The sequence below is a fragment of the Balaenoptera borealis genome (genome assembly GCF_965194805.1).
Source record: "Balaenoptera borealis genome assembly, chromosome: 10".
In the NCBI taxonomy this organism is placed as follows: Eukaryota; Metazoa; Chordata; class Mammalia; order Artiodactyla; family Balaenopteridae; genus Balaenoptera; species Balaenoptera borealis.
This window is the reverse complement of record NC_138874.1, coordinates 108,486,725-108,511,317: the sequence shown is the minus strand read 5'-3', so window position 1 is coordinate 108,511,317 and position 24,593 is coordinate 108,486,725. Positions and strand designations below refer to the sequence as shown.

Genomic DNA, 24,593 nt, shown 5'->3' with positions numbered 1-24,593 from the left:
GCCGCCAGATGAGGGCTCCACAGAGAAGCCCCGTGCAAGGGCTCATCCTAAACCATCAGAGGCCAGGCAAGCTGAGAGCAGCAAGTCAAGCCCCTTAAGGCTAAGGGTGTACAGGGAAAAGGCAGTCCTCCCTGGCATACAATCAAAACATCCATCTCTGTGATTCTAAACACAGGCTGGGCCTGCAGGAATGTCTGTGACACCCCATCCAGTGCCCACAGCACCCACCCCCATCCCCCTGCTGGGGCAGCCATGCCCAGCTAGCCAGGTCCCCCCACCTGGCTCTGGCTGGCTCCAAAACCCTCAAGTCTTGCTTGGGCTCCTGGGCGTCGTCATCGAAGGCTACTAGAGAAGGATTTCATCTCCTTTTAGTTCAGGAGGTTTGGGGGCCCACCCAGGAACTGACCATCCATCCCATTCCGAGCTCCAAACACAGACTCACGACTGAATTAAGGTGGAACCTCTGATGAGTAAATTGAAAACTCTTCTCCAGGTTCCCAGCATTTCTTTACCCCACAGCGCAGTCAGCCTAAAATGCATCTAAATTGTGGCCAAAAGAAAAATAAAATGGAAACAAAACTCAAAGCATTTTGAAATGTCCTCCAACACACTGAGTGTTTTCTAAAACTGTGGCCAGGGATGTCTGGACGGGTACTTCTGAGGTTGTGGCTCCTGATGTCAGGGTAGTTCTAGAGCTTCACGGTGGGCTGACTTTCCTCTGCTGATATTTAAGATCAGTGTCAAACAAAGAGCCAGAAAGTCAAAATCGTTTCCCGGGATGCAACAACATGAAATTTCCAGGAAACACTGAGAAGGTTTACTTTCTTGAATTTATATGAAAATAGCTAATGATGTGTCAGTCTCGCAGGGAAGGTGACTGTCAGGGGGTGGCCTGGTGAGGCTTGCTCTGGAAAGCACCTCCCAGGAAGCTGTCACTCACTGTCAGCGCCGCGTGTCATCTGGTGGCAGGGATTCTGAGACTTGTTCATCCTGTCATTCTCGGCACCCCGAGGGTTTGTTTCTTTGTCAGAAAACAGACCTCTTGCGCCACATATGCAGCTGGGAGTCCAAAGAACCTGACCTCGTGGAGCTGAAAATTTCATAAGCACTAACCTAGACTTAATCTTTTGAGGAAAGTGACCCCTTCCCTGGGCACTGACGGTATGTATGGCCTTCAGCCAAACTCGGCACTAGGAAAACACATGGGAAAAAATGAGAAACCACAATTAGAACTCATCTGCTAACTTTTATTTTTCATGACACGTGAAAGCACAGACCCTTCCAAGTGTCCTGATCCTTAACAGGTAGGGATTTGCTGCAATAGCAAGAGAGGGCTTTGAAATGAGAAGGGACTTCAACTCCTGACTTCTCCCTCCTTTGCTGTGTGGCCTTGAGCCAATCGCTTGACCATACTAAACCACTGCTTCCTCAGCTGGCAAAAGTGAGGAAGCATCTATTTTGCAGGGTATTGGGAATTTTAAATTATATGTATGAAAGCCTGGGACCAGGACTGTAACTGCTGCTTGAGTGGTGTTAATTTTCTTTCCTTCTTTATAAGAAACGTTTTCCCCCTAAGTATAGCACCACGTAGGAAATGAGGAGGCATTACAGTGAAGTGCTTTTATTTAGAATACCAACAATCATAAACTTATGACCTAGTGACACTTCACTTAGTAGGCTGACACCATCTCAGTGATGTTAAAAACATGACCAAAAACCAGGGGAAAGGCAAATACAACCTGGAAGCCCTTGAGGTCGATGCAACTGAAATCCATGCATTCCTAGTTTCTATGATGAACTTCCGGAAGAACTTCTCAGACCCTCATTTAAGACAGTTGATGTTTACTTTACACACAATTTAAAACAAGCTTGGGGACTTCTCTGGCGGTCCAGTGGTTAAGACTTCACGCTTCCACTGCAGGGGGCACGGGTTTGATCCCTGGTCGGGGAACTAGAATCCCACACGCTGCGCAGCATTGGCCAAAAAAATAAATAAAAAATAAATAAAATAAAACAAGCTTGGTTAGCTAGTAATTCTGCCTACAGAAAAAAGGAAAACTTAAAAAAAATGGAGAGGGAGACTGATTAGAGAGGAAAAGGGCTGCTCTCCCTAAGAACCCGACCATGCTTGCACCCTGATCATCTCGGACTTCCAGCCTCCAGAACTGTGAGAAATCAGTGTTTTTGTTTAAGCCACCTGGCCCAAGTTATTTTTATTATAGCAGCCCAAGCTGACCAACCAAGATGGACTGCTTAAGATACACTTCTAGGACTAAGAACAACTAACAAAAAGGGAAAAGATTAAAACACAAAACAAAACAACAACAACAAAAAACTATCCAAGTTAGACCAAGGAAATTCGAAAAAACAGCAGTCCAGGGCCATTTAAGCCAGCTTAAATGCTCCATAGACCCTGGGCTCTGGTTATCCACAGGAACTGCTGATGACACAGATACCACCCGCTATGCCCCACTCCTGCCTGCTTACTCCCTCCCCTTCCTCCCTTCCTTCCTCAGCCATCCACCCCACATCATGCCCAGAAGGTAAAATCATGGGTTTATACAATACGAAAGCACAGATTCCATCCAAAATTATTACAACGCAGGCAACTGGCATTGCGATCACACATTCCCTAGTGTCGTCAAACCTGCACTGAGCACCCACTTGGGCCAGACCTTTGGCTGAAGCTGAGCCTCCATCAGTCCCAAGAGTCCCATCAGTCCCCTCTGCTTAGTCCCAGCCTTCCTTCCCGGAAGTGCTGCCTTCAAACGGCCCGGCTCCTCCTGCCTCCCTTACCACCTCTTCACACCCACCCCACATTCCAGACTCTACCTGCCCGCACCTGGCCACTCCGTGAGATGCAGAGGCTGCTACAGCAGAGCACTTCCTCTCTCCACCAAACCAGTGATGCCCAATGTTTCTAACCATGGTCCTAATGAGACCTGAACTCCTCCCCCTCTGCCGGCCTCTGGATCAGAGCGTGCATATTCTAGAACGCTAAAGGTCAGCTAAGCCCACTTAGATGGGCTCCACTGCCAACCCTCCTACTGCTGTCCCCAAGACATCCTAGAAACCTGGATAAATCAAGGAATGCACCCATCATTTCTAGATCAATTAGCAATTCCACATATATTAGTGCATTTAGCATGTGCCTGGCCTATAAATGTCAAAAAAGATGAGTCTATTCTCAAGTTACTTACTGACACATACCAGAAAGATCAGCAAACCTGCTAAACCCCTGTAATTGAGAGATAAGATATATGGTACAGACTCTTAAATCCCACTAGGGTCCAAGGGACCGAGCCACAGTCAGAAAGGGCGAGTAATTTGAAGCACCTCTGACACCCCAAGAAAAACACACTTGAGCGGCTTCATCTTTGCCTCCAGCCTCGGGGAAGTCTCCAGTTGCCATAGCAACAACACTCTCCAAACAAGACCAGTGGACCCCTGCGCTGCTAATTAGCCCAAGCACACTGGCTAAAGGAAACCAGGTCAGATCACAGAAAAATCCATCTGGCGCGCACTAATAATGTAAATACAGATGGAGAATGGGCCTGGGCAAGATCCTATTTCTTCAAGTCTCTGGCCTTCACCGTCACAGTGGGGACCATAGGGAGGCTGCACAAAAGCATGTGGACCTTCTCTTTAGGAAGCCAACCTTTAGGCAGGGTCCCGGCTCTGAGGTGCCATCACCACCCGCTTGCAACTTGTTCCTTCATCTCAAGCCCGGAAGGTCCAGCCCCACAACCCACAGCTCCAGCCAGCCTGTCGCTCACTGCCTTTCCTAAGATTCTAAGGGCTGGGAGCCGTTTGATTTCAGGCCCGAGTTCAGGCCCACGTTCGGCAACCACATGTAAATAGGAGCCTGAGACCAGCAAAGCCGACCTGCGTGCAGGACCAGGCTACAGGTCACGAACGGCGTGTTGCCGATACCTTCCCCACCCAGGTGTTACAGAGCAGGGGTCCGTTTTCCTGGGCTTTTGGAGACACAGCTTTTACGTCCCGCGGCCTTGCTCCATAAGTTGCCCACTGCCTTCGGGAAAAAGTTCCAGTTCTATATTCCGGCCCTGATCCTGACACTGGCTCCATCCTGCATTCGAGCAGGGCCAGGGTCCCCGCTGTGACCTCAAGCCGAGGAGGTGCTCCTCCCCAACCTCTCCAGCTCCCCCAATTCCTCCTGTGCATCAGGGCCCATCTCCCGGCCAGCTTCTAGGAGGGGTGAGTCTCCTCCAGCCCACAGACTTCTCCCCGTTCTCTACCGCGGGCAGATTTAAGCCTTGGTGCTTTCTCGCCTCATCAGAGCCTCGCTTTATCCGTGTGTCTGTGTTTGGTGTCCACGCTCTCCGGCCTGCCGTGTGCCCCACGCTCAGCCAGAGCTTCATAAACATACACGGTGTGAAACCTCAGAGGATGTGGGAACAGGTCCTGGCAAAAGTCTTCAGTCTTATGGTAAATAGAGAAAAGGTAGAAGATTGTGGGGTTCCTTCATTTCCAGGGCCACAGCGATTCTGATCACCCTCTGTACTCCAACATTAAATCTCATATGCTCACCCTGCGGAGTGTGAGTGGTTTACCTGGGCCGAAGAGCAGGCTCAGGTAAAACCTCATCTTTTCCAAGGTCCTCTTGCTCTCTCTTTGAAAAGGGCCGATCTTCTATGCCTTTCTCACCGCCTTCACCATAGGTACACCTGAGATCTTTCAAAGTTCCCTGCAAGCAAGGACCACCCCAAAGGCTACTCTTCATGGGGAAAAAAATTCCTTTCAATTCTTTTAGGATAGAAGGTGAAGGTTGAGGATTTTACCGTTAGACCCAGGAAGGCAACCCAAAATGTACTAGAAAAGAAATCAGTAAAGCGAGATAAGGGGGACTTCCCTGGTGGTCTAGTGGTTAAGAATCCGTCTTGCAATGCAGGGGACGTCGGTTCAATCCCTGGTCCGGTAACTAACATCCCACACGCTCCAGGGCAAATAAGCCCGAGCGCCGCAACTACTGAGCCCGCACGCCACAACTAGAGAGAAGTCTGCGCACCGCAACTAAGACCCAACACAGCCAAAAAATAAATAAATAAAATAAATATTAAAAAAAAGAGAGAGCGATAAGACTCACTTTTATCTTAAAATTAAGGATTCAGGATACATTTTTAATCTTTGATTCCTACAAGAAGGAAGGAAAGCAGGCTAACCCTAAAACCCAGGGCTATGCAAAAGTGAGGACAGCACTGAGTTGAGAAGCCTCATCGCATGTGCAAAAGAAATCAGTAACACAAACAGACATCCCAGAAGACTAAATAAGATCCTTAAAATCCTTCTTTCTTTACCAAATAAATTCAACTCTTTTGAGATGGAAATGGTAGAAGACACTCTTGAGATAACATTTTAGGAAATATATCCTACCTAATCTCAAAAAGGACTCAAGCTTGCAATTCAAGACAGCAAAAGAATTTTGAAAGAAAAGATGGCTAAAAGCCTGAGGGACTGAGGTTATCCCGAAAGTACTTACCTAAGCCCTGGCTGGAGTAAGCTGCAAGTTTGGCTCTACGTTTCCCAGCAGCCAAAGCAAAAAGGGAAACAATCATTTTCAGTTACACAATTCATAAAACCCAGCAGATTTTTTTTTAAAAGGCCATTCCATGGATAAGCAGCTTTTTGCGTGACTGATATTCTCAACATGTTCCTTCCTATGGGTTCTCCATCAGGAAACAGGGTATATGGTGGATAATGCCTTCAACAATTTCCTTCCACCAACACAACATTCAATTTCATATGGCAACTTCAGCAAGCATATCAGCCCCTACTTAGCTCCTCTAGCAATCAATAAAATCAGAAGTTCCTGGAGGATATATTTCTAGTTGTCCCATCCTGCAGAGAGGATCCCCTCCCCCCATCCATGTTCCCACAGTAACAAGGTTACAATAAGGGGAAGCAAAGGTCAGCCTTGGAAGATGTTCATCAACAAAGCAACCACTTCTGGACTCAGTTGTCCCTCAAATACTCCTCCTGGCTTCACAAGTTCTTGCCAGTTGTCTCTCGTTGATTGTGGGGAAATATACAGCACCACCAACTGCAAAGGAAAACTGCAAACCTAGCAGAAGCTGCAGGACACCATGAAGTGAATGAATCTGATCCTGAGGAATTGCTCAAAAGCCACCCAAAGCTGTTGAGAAATGGTGATCTGTGAACAACTGAAGAGGAGAAACTCACAAAGATGAGGAAGAAGGTAGCTTCGAAGAGAGGACATCAAAGAATCGAGAGAGCCCTTCAGAAAACTGTTGAAGCATTTATGTTAAAGTGACTGTGTACTTGAGCTTCAGGAGTCAAGTGCGAAGTGAAGAATATGCAAGTCTGAAAATCTGCCAGAAAAACATAGCCAAAATTCTTTGTTCATGCTAAGCACGAACATATGGTTATCATTAAAGTCCACATTTTGTTAAATATTAATCATTCTCATAATTTTTTCATTTCTTTTTTCAAGATCAAGTCCCAATTAAACATTTTTCCCACTATTACCGTAGAAGTTTGATTCAACAAGTGGATTCATTTTAAGTGGTCTTTCTCAAGGAACAATTTTCTTTAGATAATCTGCACCCCTTACTGTCACTACTTTTATCAACTAGGTTTAAGATCATAGGCAAAACCAAACAGGGAGACATTTGGCCAAATAAAACACTGACCTCCAGAGTTCAAGCTTCTACTAAGAAATAGTCAAGTTTCATTCAAACCTGGGAAGAGAGAACCGATTGACTGTTTAGGATCAAAAACATAACCAGTGAAATCCATCTTTCCTCTTGGAGAACTGTTTCCAAGAAGAACAGAAAATTGCAAAAGCACTATAAAAACATTTCAGTCCTTGTTAAAAGAGCTAAAATATTGTATTTGATTTGACTGTTGTGTTAATCTATTGAGTTCCTCTAGAGCTTAAGCCTACTGGTTTTAGAGGTTACTTTGTACCAGGAATAAGAGGCCTTTTAAAGAGAACATTCAAGTGTAAACAGAGATGGAATCTCCCAGCTGTCAAAATGGACAGTAAAGCTGGTTTCTGAAGCCAGACTGGAGAAACAGGTTGAGAACTGCAGGTTCCACCCATCTGGACTGAAAGAGGGTTCTCCGTAGTGGCCCCAAAGTGGCCGTTCAGTGTGGAAATGCTTCCAAGATGAAAATGCAAAAGAGCACGTGCAGAAGCTCTAAAACTCGTGGCCCTTCCTTCGTTGGGTCCTTGTGACGTCCGCTGCCCCAGAGCAGAGGCCAGTTCAGAAAGGTGGCCGGTTGTCAGCTGGTCTGCAGTAAATGTCTTCCCATGCCTGACTAGCCGTGACACAGAGCCTGACACGGGGCTGTCCTACTTGTGAGTGGAGCGGTGAAAACCAGGCGCTGAGTCCCAGAACTGCTGACTCAAGGCTCTGTGATAGAACAGAAATCCGGAACAGCTGGGCCAGAAATAGCAACCATACGCATCTACTGATAGATAATTAGCATAACATCTGAGGGCAGTGACTGAATGAGTGTGAGTGTGAGTGTGTGTGTGTGTGTGTGGGCATGTGTGTGTGCACATGTGTGCTACCAAACCCTAAAAATACTTCCTTCTTTTCATAACCATCCCATAGGCCCTACCTATGTAACCCCCTAGGCACCCTGCCTAACCGTCACTGGATGCAATTACCTTATAACTTAGTGCCTGAGGAAAAGGGATTATTTTTCCCAAATACCCAGATTTTTAGGAATTGATCTGTCCATGGGAAGACAATCTTGCCATGACAGCAGACTGACCCAATTCCTGCCGCATCCCGCTGACCCTAAGAAAATGTGCGAGAGACATTACCAGGTCTCGTGACAGCTTTCAGAGGCTGGTGACTTATAAAAGTTCAGTGCAGAATAAGTGTATGGTATATACACATTTTTTTGCATCTCTTTAAGCCATTAATGCAGAAAAAGATGAAGGGGTCCTACCTTACGTCAACATTTCCGTGGGGCAGTAAGTGTCCAGCCTGGGAACATGTCTCTGGTCCCCTAGCATTGGGGACAGCAAGGTGTGGCTCCCTGGTTTCTGGGAGGTTCACATCGCTCTCCAGAGGGGTCTGCTCTGACCCTTTCAAACCAGGGTAGCCGCCCCCCAGTACCCCCAGCATCCAGTTTCTCCTTACAAAGCAGAGGTTTGGGCCAGGTCGGCTCCTGGAGGGCTGAGGCCATGCCTCCCATATGCCCCATGAAATGCCCAATGCCGGGGACACAGAGACCCTCCTGAAATGCAAAAATCTAAAATTATAAAGTGGCAGCCAACCTAACATGGGGTCCAGGGCACCACTGGGAATGAAAGGCGGGCTCCCGGGCCTCACGCTGCCCTGACACCTCCCACGCCCCCAGAGCTGGGCTGGGCACTTCCATCCAGGCCCTCACTGGCCCCTCAAAGCTCCATGCACACCCTGCTCCTCACCGGACCCCAAATCAGGTCGGAATCCCTTCCAGCTTTGGAGGAGTCTCCCAACTGCACCCCAATAAGCAGGGCCAGGGGAGCCCTACCTGGCGGCCCACTCTCCTTCTGTCTCCCCCCAGAAACGGGAAAAAGAATTTGAGGGCTGGGACTTCCCTCGTGGCGCGGAGGTTAAGAATCCGCCTGCCAGTGCAGGAGACATGGGTTCGAGCCCTGGTCTGGGAAGATCCCACATGTCGCGGAGCAACTAAGCCCGTGCACCACAACTACTGAGCCTCTGAGCCTGTGCTCTGGAGCCCGCGAGCCACAACTACTGAAGCCCACGCGCCTAGAGCCCGTGCTCCGGAACGAGAATCCCGCGCACCGCAACGAAGAGTAGCCCCCGCTCGCCGCAACTAGAGAAAGCCCGCGCACAGCAACAAAGACCCAACGCAGCCAAAAATAAAAATATAAAATAATAAATAAATTTTAAAAAAGAATTTGAGGGCTGGGATCATGGGTCCCGCCTGCTCCGCACCCACTCCGCCCAGACCGAGGAGGCCACCGTTTACTGAACTGTGTTTGGAGAACAGAGTGACGGGCTTCCTCGCTGTGCTCCTGGGGCTGAAGCCAGCCAGGTGGAGCTTCCAGACACGCCCGCCTGCAAACACTGGGAAGCTCAGCAGCCCCCAGACACTGGTGCCTGTTCACGAGATCGACCGAGAGCCGGAGGCCCAGGTCAGGCGGCCTCTGCTTGTCCCGCCAGAACGGTGACACTCAGCAGCACATCCACGCCCAGGGCTGCCCCGCAAGAAGTGGGTCTGACGGGCAGGAGAGTGAGTGAAATGAAACGTGGTTCACGTAAATAAAGGAACGAGGCCAGGTCAGACCCCGGTCTGCTCGGTGCAGCACCTCATCACCAGAGAGTCTCAGCATCAGCAACCCCAGGGATGGTCCTGACCCCACCTACAAAATTACCCACTGAGCTGTGAGTGGGCAAATGACCTAGCTCTGTGCGCGAGGACGTGCCGTGTTTCTCAAGGGGTTCACTTCCCTGAGCTGGCAGGAGGAGCGTCCCACCCCAGGGGCCAGGGAGGTCTCCTCACTCCCTCTCCTGCCAGGAAAAGCTCTCAAGTCCGGGAGAGGTGCTGACAGAGAGACGGGAGCATCTGAGGGCTGCCCACGGTGGACAGAACGTCCCACCAGAAACCGTGGTGAGCCCAGGCCACCTGCCTCTCCCCAGACCCCAGGCTGCATTCAGGGCGGTGTTCCTCAGGGGTGCTGTCCCCTGGCCTTCCTGCACCAACCTGGAACCAGATCCTCCTTGCAAGGAGCTCGGCTGCTTCCCCCGGCTCATTCTTTCTGGGTCGTCCAGGCAGCCCTTGGCCAGGTTTCCAAGTTACCGATTCCTTAGGGACCGCCATCCTCAGCAGGCAGAGCAGGTCAGCTCTGATGTTTGCTGAGGTTCACGTCTGCCTGCCCCACGTGCCAACGCAGCAGGCTCTTTGCCATAAGCCCCCCGCGGTCCAAAAACCCCTGGTCAGCCGTGGCTGCCTTGGCAAGAGTGAGGGCTTTCGACCTGCATTCCTGGAAATTCTTTATCTTCAGATTCCCTGCCTGGCTTCAGCCTCTTAAAGCTCAATTAATCGCCACCTAATGCCCTCCAAACAGCTTTAGTAGGTCAGGGTGCCTGCTGAGCACAAAGGCCACAGACGGGCAGTGCTGAAGGAACTAGGAAGGCCTGTCGGAGCTCTGCCACCTTGGTGGGCAGTGTCCCTCCCAGGACAACCCCTTTGCTTCGGGCAGGGTTGGGAAGCAGAGAAATGAAGCTCCCTCTCCTCCCCATGGACTCTCTCAAAGTCACATCTGTTCTCCCCAAGGCTTGTGGCCTAATGATTACCAGTGGACATGGGGGGAGGGGGGAGGGGGAGAAAACTCCGGGAGAAAAGCCATTTGCACTGGAAATGTGGGATTATGTCATCATTTCCACAGCAGCCATCAGAAGCAGGAGGAGGCTGCAGGAAGTCACCCAGCATGCTTGCAAGAACAGAACATCTGTCGATTCTGTAATAAGATGTGCCCTGGGCTTTCTTTGCTAAGACACCAGGTCTCACTACCCCACTGCTCTCCCCTCCAAGCCCAAAGAGGGGAAGACAAAGCCACAGATGTCAGGGGCACTGCAGTCGCCTGGGCATGGTGAAAACACACAGAGGGCATAACAGCTCCAACAAGAGAGGCCTGGCTGGAAATGGGCACTGATGGAGGATATATCTCCAAATCATGAGACCAACAGGGACCTCAGACTCTGGCCCAGGCCTGGCGAATAACAACTTCCATTTCAGTGAAATTAAATTTTCATTTGTATATTTTTGAAACTTGCTTCGAAAACTTCCAAGGACCCGGCAAAGGGAAAAAGATAGGATTTATTTGGATCCCTGGATCCAGGCCACAGCCCCGTTGAAAAAAGCAGCCATGGAGAGACACTGGAGTTGGCAACACCCTGAAGTCACAGCTGAGGGTGTACTTAGGGCAATGGGACCACAGCTGTCCCTGGTCCTGTCCAGTCCGCTGGGCCAGGACAGGGAGCCTCAGGGCCTGGGGGCCCTGATCAGTCCTGAAACCACTCCTGCCCTGCCAAGCAGCTGGAGAGATCTTTTAAAAATGCAAATCTGCTCAGATCTCTGCCTGCCTCAGGGCTTCTGGACCTTCTTAAGATAAAGCCCTAAGAGCCAATGGCCCAATGGCCAAAGCTGGAACAATCTGAGCAACCAAAGTAGTATTGTATTATAACTCAAAGTATAAAATAGATACCCACGAGTCCATATTGATATAAATAAATGATTGAATAAGTTAATAAATGGAGGAGAAGAGACAAATCTCCCATGCAAAAGAATTCCAAGAAATGTATGTAGATACTCCCCCTAAAAGAGGGGGCACAACTCCCCAGTCCTGAGATGTGCCCACAGTGACTTCCTTCCAAAGAGGACAGTATGGAAAAGGGGAAAAAAAGACGAACTTGACAGTGGAGAAATCTGACAAACACGACCCCAGCCAAGCGATCAAGGTCAATGTGAACAGTCATAAAACACATTGATAGTAAGTACCCTTGATACAATGTGATGAAAATGGCACTTTACCTCTGTGATCATCCTCCCCAAACCCATAACTCTACTCTAATCACGAGAAAAACATCAGACAAATCCCAGCTAAGGGACATTCGACAAAGTACCTGACCAGTCCTCCTCAAAACTGTCAAGGTCATCAAGAACAAGAGAGTCTGAGAAACAGTCACAGCCAAGAGGCGCCTAAGGAGACATAAAGACTAAATGCCATGTCGTATCTTGGATGGGGTCCTGGGACAGAAAAAGGACATTAGGGAATAAGTAAGGAAATCGGAATAAACTATGGGCTTTAGTTAATAATAATGTGTCAATATTGGTTCATGAATTGCATCAAATGAACCAAGCTATTGTTGAGATGTTAATAATAGGGCAACTGTGTGCTTGGGTAAGTGGGAACTCTTGATACTATCGTCTCGATTTTTTTGGTAAGTCTAGAAGTATTCTTAAAAGAAATCTATTAATCGAAAAAAATTCTACCGAGGAAAAAAAAATAAAGCCCCCAATCCTTAACATGAGCCACGGTATGCCAACCACCGGCCCCTGCCCACTGTGCTACCCGCTTCCCTTCTCTGCAGGCCCCAGCCTCAATGGGACCTCTTCAGTTTTGCTCCCTTCTCTTTCCTCAAGGTTTCTGCAGATGCTGTTCCTTCCCCTGCCCGTGTGTAGTTAACTCCACTTAGCCTTCAACTCTCAGCTTAGAAGTTGCCTCCCCTGGGAAGCCCTCGGGGACAAGGGACCAACAGAGAGGCAGGTAGACCTCAGGAGATAATGGGCAAGGAAGAGCGTCTGCTCCATGGAGTATCGTCCAGATAAGAGAGATTCAGGTCCAGCTCCATCCCCACCTCCTCATCACTGCGTGTTCTAGAACCACATCTGCATACAACGAGCTTCCTCTCCCCTGATTCCTCTATTACTTCTGGACACTGGCTTGGCAGGTGATCATCGATGCGTTGGCCACCCCTTGTACTCTCACTCTCTCCTTCAGCTTAGCTTTGGGCACCTCTGGGCCTCCCCAGTAGCAGGACTCTCTGAGGCCACGGGCTTCCCCTTCTCAACACACCCAGGTGTGTTTAGCCCTTCACAAGAAAAGACTAACTGAAAATGCTCTTTAGGAGACTTAATAGCTAAGCAGAATAGTTTCTAATCAGAACCAGCTGTTTGCATAGAAACAGGAGTTCTGAATACTTGCTGTGATGATTAGTTTTAAGTGTTGGCTCGGCCATTGTACTCAGATATCTGGTCAGTGTAGATGTTGCTGTGAAGGTATTTTTTTAGATGAGAGTAACATTTAAATCAGTAGACTTTAAGTAAAGCAGATTACCCCCCATAATGTGGGTGGACCTCACCCAATCAGTTGAAGGCTTTAAGAGACAAAGACTGAGATCCCCCAAGGAAGAGGGAGTTCTGCCAGCAGGCGGCCTTTGGACTCCAGCTACAATATCAATTCTTCCCCAGGTCTCCAGCCTGTTGGCCTGCCTTGCAGTTTTTGGATTTGCCAGTCTCCACATTTTCATGAGCCAATTCCTTAAAATAAATGTCTCTCTAAACAGGCAGACCTCCGAGGTAATACAAGTATGGTTCCAGACTACCACAATAAAGCGAATATCACCATAAAGTGAGTCACACGAAGTTTTTGGTTTCCCAATGCATATAAAAGTTACTTTTACACTATACTGTAGACTATTGTGTGTAATAGTATTATGTCTAAAGAAACCATTGTACACACCTTAATTAAAAAATACTTTATTGCTAAAAAATGCTAACCGTCATCTGAGTCTTCAGTGAGTCATAATCTTTTTGCAATAGTAACATCAAAGATCACTGATCACAGATCACCATGACAAATATACTATTGAGAAAGTCTGAAATATTGCGAGAATTCTCAAAATGTGACACACAGACACGAAGGGAGCAAATGTTGGGAAAATGGCGCCAATAGACTCGCACAATTCAGGGTTGTCACAAGCCTTCAATTTGTAAAAAACTCAACATCTGCAAAGTGCAATAAAACAAGTTATGCCTGTACATGTGTATATATATCCCACTGGTTCTGTTTCTCTGGAGAACGCCAATTAATACACCAATACTCACACAGGACGTCCCCTTTGTTACATGGAGAGCTTGCTAGCATGGATAAACTTCAGATCAACTACAGCCCAAACAATCACACATGCCATCACGGGTCCAAACTGTCAACGCCTTCTTGGCACCATCCTAAAGGCAGCTCCCCCAGGGCCTAAGGGACAGAGACCACCAGGCCCCTCCTCTCTGGGGGCAGCGGCTTGGAAGGAGACCTTTGTACAATACCTGCTTAAGTCCTTGGCTAGACCTTGGCAGAAGGGAATGGAAGCTTCGACTCCATCACCAGCTGCGGTGGAAGGCAAAGATGCGTGTGCATCACCAGCTGGGGCGGAAGGCAAAGATGTGTGTTCTGAGGCCGGGGGAGTGAGATCCACACGGGCAGCAGCTGGGGAGGTGCTGGGGACACAAAGGGAGAATTATTCCCAGTGGGACTCGGCTCCTTAATGGCACATTCATCAGGCCCCCTCACCCCTCCCAACCCACTCACGCACATGGCGTTGGGTATTTAAAGACCCAGCACACTGCTGCCCCAGGCTCCCCACCGGGTTCCCCAGGCCTCTGCTTAGACACAGTCGGGTTGCACCTTCCAGCGCAGCAGCCCCCAGGCCAGGCTGTGAATTGCCCCTCTCCTTAGGCTGCAGCAGAACCCAGGCGGCAGGCAGCTTGGGTGTCATAACACTCTGAGTTGTCTTGTTTGAGTTTTGTTTGGGGGAAGGGACTTTCATATGATCGTTTCTCATCACTTTTTAATAAGCAGTGGAACTCTGGGAGTTGAAAACTAAAATACAATTTTGCAAACTCCCCAGGATTTGACCCAAAATTCTGAGGCTGAGAAAAGTCAAGGTGAAGAGGCTCATGGGTAACCAAGGAACCTGCACCAGGAACTTGCCAGGATCCCTCTTCCCTGGGGAAGGATTCCCAGAGCACAGCCCTGTCCCTGGTTTAATGGGTGAGTGCCCCCTGCTGGACATCCAGGGAAATGCTGGGAGTGCAGGGTGGCCCCCAGCAGGAGGGAAGGCAGGAAGGAAGGCCACCTGCAGACACACCCTTGGAGCCAAAAGGCACCAGGCTTGGAGCTCAAAAGAGGTTCTGATCTTCCCCTTTGGCAAAAGCAAGACTAGCGATGCCGTCCACAGACTTACAGGGCGGGTTAGCCCTCCCAGCCTCTCCGGCTGTCCGCACTGCTGTCCACACTGCGTGACTCAGCACCGAGAGCCTGAAACCCAGCCAGAGGTCGAAGCTGGGGTTACGAGTTTCACAGCCTCGTGGTGGGGACTCATTGCTTCCCTGTGGGCGTGAGCTCCTGCTGGCAGCTCCCCCACTGCAGGAAGGCAGGACGTTCAGGTTTCCGGGTTTCCGTGTCAAGGGCGTCCTGCTAATCTCCAACTCCTCCACATCCACCTGCGAGGTTGGTTTCCCGGCCTGGAGGACGGCTGCCACGGGCACCGCGCACCCAGTACAGCGAAAGAACACTCAGTCTAGCCCCAAATCCCCGTCGCAGCTCTGGGCAGGTCTTGCAGGGCCGGGCCTCTGCCTCGCGCCTCGCCCCACCCTCCTCACCCTCACCTGCTCTGCTCTGACCAGCCGGGCCCCCCTCCCTGGGTTCCCACAGCACTGGCTGCCCCTGCTGTGTCCTGGCCTTGGAAGACCCCCCTCCTCCCCGGGCCAGCAACTCCTCCGCTTCCCGCGTCCTGGCTTGGCCTTCACTATTCCGCAGCTACGGAAACAGCAGTGGCTCGCCCCTGCCGGTGCCAATGTCCGGGGTGGCTCTGTCCTAGGTGCCTGCGCCTGTGAGCCCGGGCCTGTGTTAAGTGCTTCACATACGTGACCTCGGGAAGCGCCACAACAGCCTTTGAGTCAGATGCCATCACCCTCACCTTACAGAGATCAAAGCCGAGGCTCCGAGAGGCGAGGTCACAGAGCGAGCAGGCGGTGGAGCCAGGATGGGAACCCAGGCTCTGAGTCCTTAACACCGCGTGACTCAGCACCGAGAGCCTGAAACCCAGCCAGAGGTCGAAGCTGGGGTCCAGCTCCATGTCCACTTTCTAACGGACCCCCTAGCACACACCCGGAAGCCCCCAGCTCCTCCTCGGTGACTCCCATCTCCTGGGACTTGAAGACCACGAGGGAGACCGAACTCCCTGAGGACAGGGGCTTTATCTGTCAGATTCACCCCAGCAGCCCAACATCCAGCCGGGCCACCCACAGTGGGCACTCGGACGGGCAGAGGGAGAGCCGGGGGCGGGGCGGGGGGAGTCCCGAATGGCTACGACCAAACTGGGTTCAGGGAGCAGAGACAGAGCTGGAACCACATGACCTTCTCCCCTGGGCCTCACGGAAACTAGGAGCAAAACAGACCAGAGAGTAATGACCCTGGCTAAGCCCAGAGCAAGGCAATCCACACGTAAACAAAAATTACAATGAGTTCGTGGGCAGAACTGGCAAACGTGCGAAGTGGGTTTACAGATGGCACGATGCCTTGGCTGTTCAAACTGTTGTTTGTAACAACATGGACAGTGGCTGAAATAACTTTTTTCGTAAAGACATGACTCAAATGAATAATGAAAACTACGGGGGGCTGTTAAGCTCCTTAAGAAAGCCATTTTCACACTCTGGAAAGCTACATTTATTCTTACCCATAAGCAGTGAACAGGCCACTTACAAACTCAAGCCTTTAGTCTAAAATTTGCTTTCTAAAGAAATTACACTGGCCGAGCCCCTTCCTCTGCACACCCCCTGAAGATTTTATTTAATTTAATGCAAACAGAAAAGGTGACACAGTTCGTGGTTCTGTACTCTACAACTCCATCAAAGTGCAAGGGAAGGTTTCTGTCTTTGAAAACCCTGGCAGAGGGGAGGAGCTGTGGCCTCAGAACAAGGCCGACCCCACGGGGAAGCACAGTGACAGTCACACTGTGATGAGGACGCCTCGAGGCCAACCGCATCCCCCCACCCCTGAGAACACCCTGGGGTCCCCTCAGCTCTTCAGCCTGGAGACTGGATGCCTGCCCGCTCCGCCCTCCACTTGGTTGGCACCCAGACCACCAGGGCCACACCCTTCCGGCGCTGGCCTGTTCCCATCAGCTAAAGGCACCAAACAAATGACTCAACAGCTCTTTTAAGAATGATGGCGCCCCTCCCTCCTGGTCTGCAGCCTGCCCTGGGTCCAACCCCGGAGGCGGGGAGGTCAGGCCCCAACAGGGGAAGGTTCAGTGACTCACGACCGAAGCTCTGACACACGGGCACCTACGGAACTCCTCCTCTTCCCTCCTAACCCTCCTCCTCCCCCCAAATTTCTCCCCAGCTTGGCTAGTGGCCCCACCAGCTGTCCACGCCCTGGACCAGAAGTTGAGACTGTCCTTGACTCTCCTTGTTCTCTCGCCCCATCATGGCCCCTTCATGCTGAGTCACATCCCTTGTCCTTCCAGAATCTGTCCTCTTTGTCCTGCAGGTCCAGGCCTGCAGCCTCTCTGAGCAGGGCTCCTGCACACCCACGCCCCAGCACACACACACACAGACACCAGAATGTCCCAACTCAAGCTCTGATCAGGTCCTTTCATTGCCTGAAGCCCTCCCCCACTTTCCACACCTTACACCTGATGGAATACAGGTGAAACTCCCGGGCCTCGCAAGCTGCGGCTCCCGCAGCCCAGCTCTGTCCCCTCCCGGGTTTGTCCTGCTGTTGCCCTGACCCCACCAAGCCAGTCTCCAAGGGCTCCTGGCAGTTTCTTGCCTCTGTGTCTTTGCTCAAGCAGACGCTGCCCCTGAATCCCCGCCTACCTCTCTCAGGCCCCCCTCCTAGCCCACCCCATAATCATCCTGCAGTGTCACCCAAACAAGGAAGCTCCCCCCATCCCGGCAGGGGTAACCCTGCATTGCCAGGCTGGACTGGGCCTGGCTTCTGCATATGCTGTTGTTTTCTGCTAACACGTCCTCTTCTCCTACTAGAGTCACAGCCATTGTGGTCTCTCCAGCCCCCAGCACGGGGCCTGGCCCGGAACAAGTGCGCAACACATGGCAGCTCCTTCCCTCCCGCCCCCTGGCCTCCCAAACATGCAGGCCACCGACAGTGGGACAACTGTCCTATCTTCTTGGAATCTCAGAGTCCAACCGTCTTGAGGTGAGACCAGCAACATAAGCTGCAGGAATGCAAATGAAAGCGAAGTGAAAACGCAAGGCCCTGTGTGCCTGAAGTATAAGAATTCCGGGAGGGTGACATCAGCAGCCTGCTGAACCGAGCACGGGGCCCTTCTGAGCACGGGGCCCTGGGCGACTGCCCAGGTCACATGCCCCTGAAGTCAGCCCTGGTTCTAGACCCCGAGGGGAAGCTTCCATAGGGCCCCTCCAAGGCGCCCTGAGCTGCCAGCGGGCCTTGTTGCTGGAGCAGAGGTGAGGAGCCGGTGACCAGGTCAGCCTCCCCTTGCCAGCTGCTGTCCGCTCAAGTCTCCCGTGAGCAGCAGTGACTTCTCTTAGAGACATTATTCTCAGGGAGTCAGGCCCTCTCCAATGCCCAGGACCACTCCCAGCCCTCAGTGGGAACTCGTGGGCAGCTGTCAAGCCCAGCACAGAGCGGGGCAGAGCCCTGAGACGGGGTCCACATCTGCAATCTCAGTTGGCTTCTTTTTTTTCTTTTTTGGCCATGCCACGTGGCATGTGGGATCTTAGTTTCCCAACCAGTGATCGAACCCGTGCCCCCTGCACTGGAAGCGCGGAGTCCTAACCACTGGACCGCCAAGGAATTCCCCTCAGTTGGCTTCTGCAAGGCACTTATATTCACTTGCCCTTGATCTCCTCCCCTATACAATGGGCCAGGAATAGGGCTGCAAAGACCCTTCTAGTTGTAAAAGTCCACTAATCCCTTTTCCCATGTAGGGAGTTAATCAATGTCTCCTATGGAATAACAAAGAAGCTGAATTCAAATTCATGTCAAGTATTTGCATTTTTGGAAGATGAAGGAAATGTTGATTTAATTTAAGCCTTTTATTTTTGAAGGGAAGAGTTGACCAAAAAAAAGGGCAAATAAACTCACCATACTTTCAGCAGATAGAAATGGCATGTCGATCAAGGCATTCTTTCCTGCGAGGCCCAGCTGGACAAGACCTCTGAATCCTTCTCAACACAGATTCCTAAGGAACCACTACGAACGGGTCAGAGTTTGCCATCCCTGATTCAGTACCTCACCAAGGTCGTCACTAACAACAACTGGTCCCATTAACCGTTTGGATGCAGTCACCACGCACACGAGACCTGAGAAACACAGAGCATGTTGCTTCAGGGCTGGCACTCAGCCCGACAGTCCTCCAAGCCCAGCTGTAGTGAGATGCCATCACCAGCTGCTGTCTCTTGACACCCTGTTCAGTCAGGGCTTTTGAGTCCTTCTTGGCGGATCCCCCACTGAACTGATAGCAGGTTTCATTTTAGAGATCGGAGAGAGTTGCCAAATTAAGCCCCTGTCCAAGGACAAACACCAGAGTGACCCTGGCTGTCATGGGAGTGTGATAACGGCCCCCAAGATACAAGCCGAGCATTATCACATCCTGTCGGGCCAGATGGGTGACAGCATCTTATCTCCCATTTCACATCACCATCTGGAAAGTATTAACACAATAGCCCTTCCTCACAGGCCCCCTTGATTTTTTTCTTCCTGAATCCCCAAGTGCACACGATCACGTAATAGGGCAAGAGCTAAGGCCAAAGACTCAGCTCAGGCTGAAAGTGAGACGCAAGCCAGAGAAAGAAAAGCGCTTTGAAATTGCTGGTTTGGAGAGCTATGTTCGGTCGACAGGAGCACTGGACAATCAGTCCAACCGAGGCCTGGGGTTTGATACGAGGAGCCTCCGAGACGGGAGATCCTGCACCACCCTCCTCCGAGACGCAGCCGCTGAGAAGCAACAAAGCCAAAACCAGAAAGTGCCCAGAGAGGCTTGCAAATTGGCTGGAAACTCCAAGGCAGGCACATCAAGTGACCTCTAGTCGCGAGGGAGATATTCCAGCCTGTGAACAGCAGCCCACATGAGAGTATAGACGCCACCGACCTTCAGATGTCTGGCCGTAGGCTGGCTGTGCACGGTTAACCCTGAACAGGCTTGTCGGTTCCTTCCCAGCACATTCATACCCTTTTCACAGAGCGAGTCTGTGCTCAGAGGACAGAAATTACTTTTAAGCTTCGCAGAAGCAAAACGTAATCAGGAAGGAAAATATTAACTAAAGGAAAAGTCATAAATGCCATCCCAAAACTACAAGAGGCTTTCATTTGGGTTGGATCATCCAGCACATTAATTCCCACCACTGTCTTTCCCAGTTCCTTGCATCCTCTTCCCAGGTGCAAGATTCCTTGCGTGCCTTGACGGTCCTTGGTTAACAGAGAATGCAGAGCTGAGGATACTGAGGACAAAAGGAAACTGATCTCAGATATCCAAGATTTAACTATTTATTCAGAAAGTCAAAACCTACCTACTACATAAAGCAGCTCCAGAACCATGAAAAACCAAGCCAAGAACAAAATCCCGTGCTAGTTTGAACCATACGAAGCTGTCAATATTTTGACAATCGCCAATGTGGCGATTCATGTGCTTCAACCTAATAGTAGCCAGCTGGACACTGGAAACCCAAAGGTTCTGAACAAATATATAGGTGCATCCCAACTGACTCAGACTGCTAGGTACTGGTTACGTAACTCTGTTTCATGAGCATGTACCTTCATTCAACATGTACCTTTTAAATGGTACAAAGGAATTCGGTTATTCAGAGAAGACTTTCAGGCGATCCCTTTTCTAAATTAAAAAAACAGTGCCCCCACTTTACCCCTCAGTTTTTAACAAGGCGCTTGCTTAAATAAAGGTTCAGCTAACCTTTCTGAAGCAGCTGAACCCACCCACACACACCTATAGCAGAAAGACAAAATAAACTTATTGTGCAAACAGATGAAACCAAAAGAAACCACATGATTTGGAGCAAGAGGAAAAACAGAAGCTGTAAGTCAGTATGAATTCCCTGTGCTTTCAACTTTGGAAAATTCTGAATTTGGAAACTCTAGTGAGACGATCTAGCTGGGCAGGGGCTATCCCCTACTCCTGGCTCTTCGGTCCGAAGGCAGAGATCAGAAGCTTCAGCCGCCAGCTGCTGGGTCAGGTGTTTCCGACCCTGAGGAGCCATTAACAGCCAGACAGGTGAGGAGAAGAGCATCTGGACACGTTGCCTTACCCAGTGGTTCTCCCACTGTGGACCCCAGACCAGCAGTAGCAGCTGCATCCGGGAACTTGTTAAAAAGCAAAGTCCTGGGCGCCTCCTCAGATCTCCTGAATCAGACACTCTGGGGATGGGGCAGCAATCTGGGCTGGAAGTGGGTTATTTTGAGGCATGCTAACGTTTGGACCCCATGGACATGAGTCAGGTGAGTAGTTTTCCAGCTGTGTCCACAGGAGTCCTCAAGATCTAAAGAGACCCCTCTGCCTGGATTCCTGACTATAGGAAAAGCACTGAAGGTTCCCAGATGTAACCAGGGTGCCCCGATTTACTCTGTTTAACAAATGGTAGTAGAGCTGGAAGGTTCCAATTGAAAAACAATTCTGCTGCTTTATAAAAAAAATAGAAAATATTGAACAGATGGGAGTACAAGTGGCCACAGGCAATCTCGTCATTTGTAGAATGTTCTAGAGGGTCTGGGCTCAGCTTTCTGTGCCATCCGGGGATGTCAAAAGCCAAAGGGAAGCTCAACCATTTACAGGAGGTTCAGGGGCTGTTCCCCGAGGAGGGAGCAAGTTTGATGTCGTCCAGTGGCTTTAACTGGAGAGAAGGGGAGCGTCAAAATCCCTTTCATTTTATTTGAGAATTGCTGCAGGGACGGGGGTGGCTTCTCTCTTTGTTCTTGCTCAGAAAGAAGAGTTGAAAGGGAAGGATCAGCACCAAAGAATTAGTAGCGGTAGAAAGGAGGGAGAGAGTCCGGCTCTGCTTTCTCTCTGGTGGCTTAAAGAAAATGCTCCAGCCCCACTTTTCTTGTTTTAATAATTTTTTAACATATTTTTATTTTAATTTAAATTAATTTTTTAATTTAAGGTACCAACCCTGCTTCTGCGGGGCAGCAAACCTCTAGAGGATGTTGCAGGCTGCCCTCTGCCCAGGTTTGTTCCTTCCCCATCTCTCCTCACCTCTCCCCCTGCCTCTCCTGTCCCTGCTCTGAACAGGAAGTGGAGGGGGGGATCCGTGGGTGATGCTATGATCTGAATGTCTGTGTCCCCCCAGATTCCTATGTGGAAGTCCCAGTGCCCAAGGCGATGGTATTAGGAGGTGGGGCCTTTAGCAGGTGATTAGATCATGAGGCTGGAGCCCTCATGATGGGATTAATGACTTTATAAAAGAGACCCTGCAGAGCTCCCCAGATCTTTCCATCACGTAAGAGCACAAGGAGAAGTCTGCAACCAGGAAGAGGGCCTTCACTCGACCATGCTGGCACCCTGATCATGGACTTCCAGCCTCCAGAGCTGTGAGCAATAATTTCTGCTGCATATAAGCCACCCAGCCTGTGGTATTTTGTTATAGCAGCAGGAACAGACTAAGACAGATGGGGTGGGGAGGCAGGGTCATTTCTGAGGTCTAAAAAGCCACCACCACACACCCAGAATGCCCTTCTTAGTCATTCCCACAGAGCAGCAAGGTTAAGTACAGTTGATTCTCTTTATTCACAATAACTATGTTCTATAAAGTCACCGTGGACACTGAATTAGCAGACACTAAACCATTGCTCCTAGAGGAAATCTAGGGTTAGGTTCCTGCAAGCCACTGGTCCCAATATTTTTGTCAATCGATCAAAACATAATCTTGCTTTATGTGAGTTTCTATTTAAAAACATCTTATTTAATATATAATTGATTCCTTAACAGTGAATTTACAGTAGACAGCACTACAACTCACACCCAAACGAAGCTTATCTAACACAAGTATTTTCTACATCAGGCACATCACAGCCTTCTTGCACTTTGAAACACTGGACAGCACTTCAGCACTGTGCTTGGGGGCTATTTTAAACAGCAAAATCATCAACAAAATGCACAAAATCACAAAAAGCATGGCACTAAATATACTGTGAAAGGACGCTTTTCATAACACGAGAGCTGCGGCAAGAAGCCAGAGGTCGCCTTGCTCCACTTCAGCTGGGAGCACGCTCGTCAGGTGACTCAAATTTTTTGCTGCTCTGCATGTGTTCACAAATGACCCTGAAAGAGCCGTGAGTATCAATCTTAGGGTTACAAATAAATCTCAGCGAGGAAGCAAACTCACAAACATGGAATCTGCAAATAACTCGGATCGACCGTATTTTGTAGACAGAGTTGGTAACCAAAGGCAGACCAATCTCTGCTCCTATCAGAACTACCTCCTTCCCACCAATTTCCAGTAAAAATAGAACAATACAACTCTGGACAAACGTCCAATCACGCTGGCAAGGGACCAAAATTGCTCAGTCGGCATAGAGATCTACTGAGTCTTTCCACTGGAAAGTAAAGCCAGAGAGCTGGCCAAGCCCTCAGCACTGATGAACTCAGTACTCAGCCACTGGTCCCTTCCTACATCCTGTGATCACGCTTGGTCACAGTCACAGGTAACACAACTTCTTTACTCATGTCTTTCTCGGACTTCAGAGGCCAGTGATGTAGGCGGGACCCCGTGGCGTGGGGGGAAGGGGGAACCCGGCTTCCTGCAGCCAGTGGAGAAGCTCAGAACCAGGTTCGGTAGCCAAGCTGGACCTGCCTCGAGAGGGGTGGCTGCAGGAGGTCAGAGGGAGGCTCCTGTCTCAGCCTGGGGAGAAGGGACCCAGTGTCTGTCCCGTTCACTATGGTTCCCCAGTGCCATGCACCATCCGGCAAAAAGCAGCTGTTTTACTAACACAAATACGATTAAAATGTGTGTGTGTGTGTGTGTGTGTGTGTGTTATATAAATAGAGAGGGACACATATAGACGTGGGGAGAGAAAGACACTGTGTGTGTGTGTGTGTGTGTGTGTGTGTTATATAAATAGAGAGGGACACATATAGACGTGGGGAGAGAAAGACACTGTGTGTGTGTGTGTGTGTGTGTGTTATATAAATAGAGAGAGACACATATAGACGTGGGGAGAGAAAGACACTGTGTGTGTGTGTGTGTGTGTGTTATATAAATAGAGAGAGACACATATAGACGTGGGGAGAGAAAGACACTGTGTGTGTGTGTGTGTGTGTGTTATATAAATAGAGAGGGACACATATAGACGTGGGGAGAGAAAGACACTGTGTGTGTGTGTGTGTGTGTGTTATATAAATAGAGAGAGACACATATAGACGTGGGGAGAGAAAGACACTGTGTGTGTGTGTGTGTGTGTGTGTTATATAAATAGAGAGGGACACATATAGACGTGGGGAGAGAAAGACACTGTGTGTGTGTGTGTGTGTGTGTGTTATATAAATAGAGAGGGACACATATAGACGTGGGGAGAGAAAGACACTGTGTGTGTGTGTGTGTGTGTGTTATATAAATAGAGAGAGACACATATAGACGTGGGGAGAGAAAGACACTGTGTGTGTGTGTGTGTGTGTGTTATATAAATAGAGAGGGACACATATAGACGTGGGGAGAGAAAGACACTGTGTGTGTGTGTGTGTGTGTGTGTTATATAAATAGAGAGGGACACATATAGACGTGTGTAGAGAAAGACACTGTGTGTGTGTGTGTGTGTGTGTTATATAAATAGAGAGAGACACATATAGACGTGGGGAGAGAAAGACACTGTGTGTGTGTGTGTGTATGTTATATAAATAGAGAGAGACACATATAGACGTGGGGAGAGAAAGACACTGTGTGTGTGTGTGTGTGTGTGTTATATAAATAGAGAGGGACACATATAGACGTGGGGAGAGAAAGACACTGTGTGTGTGTGTGTGTGTGTTATATAAATAGAGAGGGACACATATAGACGTGGGGAGAGAAAGACACTGTGTGTGTGTGTGTGTGTGTGT

The 24,593-nt window shown here is 49.7% G+C and overlaps 1 long non-coding RNA gene across 1 annotated transcript; it reads right to left on the bottom strand.

The window, feature by feature from the left end:
• Nucleotides 1-1,972: 1,972 nt before the first annotated feature.
• LOC309635577 lies at nucleotides 1,973-23,253 on the bottom strand. Its single transcript, XR_014248890.1, has 3 exons — nucleotides 18,638-23,253; nucleotides 13,834-14,004; nucleotides 1,973-4,443 (listed from the first exon to the last, which is right to left on the bottom strand). It is a non-coding gene; the product is annotated as an uncharacterized lncRNA (long non-coding RNA).
• Nucleotides 23,254-24,593: the final 1,340 nt, after the last annotated feature.